Below are 2,305 nucleotides of genomic sequence, written 5' to 3'. Positions count from 1 at the left end.
AAGTAGGTTACATTTCACTTATAATGTGTATTTATTTGCTTTCAAATTGTTGTCTATTACTTATATAAGTTTATTTTCATTGTATAATTGAAGCATTCTTCTCTCTAGGAAGACTTATATTTTGAATTGAGATAAAATGCATCAGTATTTTTTCCATTGAAATTCATACTTTTTTAAATTAACCATTTAGTGTCTCTTCACTTAACAGAAGATTAGTCAGTAGCAAATTAAGACTTTTAAAAGAAGGTAGTTGCAGTCATATATTTATGTTAGTTTGAGTGATTGGCGTGGGTTATTCAGGAATCTCTTCAGTGCATCCTTCACTTCCTTGTTCCTTAGGCTGTAAATGAAGGGATTCAGCACTGGTATCACTAGAGTATAAAAGACTGAGGCCATATTATCAGTATCTAATGAGTGGTTGGTCCTCGGTTGCAAATACATGAAAAGGAGAGTCCCATAGAACACAGTGACTGCCATCGAGTGAGAAGCACAGATGGAAAAAGCTTTTCTTCTCCCCTCTAAGGACTGTATCCTCAAAATGGTGAGAACGATGTTGAAGTAGGATATTAAAACAATGATCATGGAAAGAAACAAATTGGTTGCTGAAAAGATAAACACTACTGTTTCTGGAATGTAGGTATCAGAACAGGACAATGCTAGCAAAGGGACGTTATCGCAGTAAAAATGGTTGATTGCATTGGAAGAACAGTATGACACAGAGAACACACAGGAAGAGGCAGTCAGTGCTGTGGTCAGACTGTAGAGGTATGTGAGGAATACTAGCAGAAGGCAAATCTGCCGAGATACCACCACCATGTAGAGCAGGGGATTGCAAATGGCCACATAGCGGTCATAGGCCATGGCAGCCAGCATGAAAATTTCAGCTACTACGAAAACTAAGAATCCCCCAAGTTGAGCTGCACAGCAATAGTAGGAGATAGTTTTCTTCTTAACCAAGAAGCTGACCAGCATTTTAGGTGCAATGACAGTAGAATTGCCAAGATTGATGATAGCCAAGTGTCGGAGGAAAAAGTACATGGGGGTTTGAAGTCGAGAGTCCACACTGGTCAGGGGGATGATGCCCAGGTTCCCTGTAACCGTCAGCCCATAGATCACAGGAAGCCAAAGAAAAGGGGGACCTGGAGCTCAGGATGATCTGAGACTCCCATGAGAATGAACTCAGCCACCTGGGTGAGATTCCCTGTAGCCATTAATTGTGTTGCTTTCATCTCTAAAAGGGAAAAATGGAACGAGATTAACAGATGATAAAATTAATTTTACTTTTAGAGGGTTATTCCTCGTAAAATTTTTATTGAAAACCAGTTTACTTTTCTTTACAAAACACTAAAGAGTTTCAGTTCTTGATTGCTATTCTTTCCATCTTTTTACGAATTTCAGAAATGCAAACTCATCAGAGAAAAACTGGTTGTTCTTAGAGTAGTTTTTCTAAACTATTTGTTCAGTGTTAAATATAGTTTAAATATTGAATTATATACACATATGTCATATATGTCATATATATCATATGCTGATGTTAGGTGCCTTCCAGTTTGTTCTGATTCATAGAGACCCTACTTACAAAAGAAGGAAACAACTGCCCAGGCCTGTGCCATTCTCACAGTCTTTACTACATTTGACCCATAGTTGCAATCACTGTGTAAATCCATCTCATTGAGAGACTTACTCTTTTATGCTGACCCCCAAGTATGATGTCGGGGACTGGTCCCTCCTCAGAACTGATCCAAAGTATGTAAGAGGAAGTCTCACCATCCTCCTTTCTAAGGAGAATTCTGACTGTACTTCTCCCATGACTAATTTCTTTGTTCTTCTGACAGATCATGGTATATTCAGTATTCTTTGCCAACACCAAGATTCAAAGACACCGATTCTTTTTAGTACTTCCTTATTCATTGTCCAGCTTTCATGTACATATGAGAATATTGAAAGATACAATGTCTTGGGTCAAGCACACCTTAGTCCTAAAGTGACGTATATATTTTTTAACACTTTAAAGAGATCTTTTGCCGCAGATTTGCCCACTGCAATGTCTGTGGTTTGATGTCATGAATGCTACTACCATGAGCATTGATTGTGGATCCAACATCAATATTTTCTCCGTTTATCACGATGTTATTTATTGCTTCATTTGTGAGGATTTCTGTTCTGTTTATGTGAGGTGTAATCCATGATGAAGACTATAGTCTTTGATCTTTATCAGTATGTGCTTCAAGTCTTCATTCTTTCAGGAAGCAAGGTTTTGTCATCTGTGTATCGCATGTTGTTAATGAGTCTTCCTCCAGCCGTG

General features: G+C 38.1%; 1 pseudogene; it reads right to left on the bottom strand.

Moving 5' to 3' along the window:
- Nucleotides 1-264: 264 nt before the first annotated feature.
- Nucleotides 265-1,211, bottom strand: LOC126080226 (olfactory receptor 8J2-like; annotated as a pseudogene).
- Nucleotides 1,212-2,305: the final 1,094 nt, after the last annotated feature.

This window comes from Elephas maximus, chromosome 7, assembly GCF_024166365.1.
Source record: "Elephas maximus indicus isolate mEleMax1 chromosome 7, mEleMax1 primary haplotype, whole genome shotgun sequence".
Taxonomy (NCBI): Eukaryota; Metazoa; Chordata; class Mammalia; order Proboscidea; family Elephantidae; genus Elephas; species Elephas maximus.
The sequence above is the reverse complement of the archived record's forward strand: the minus strand, read 5'-3'. Positions and strand labels throughout refer to the sequence as shown.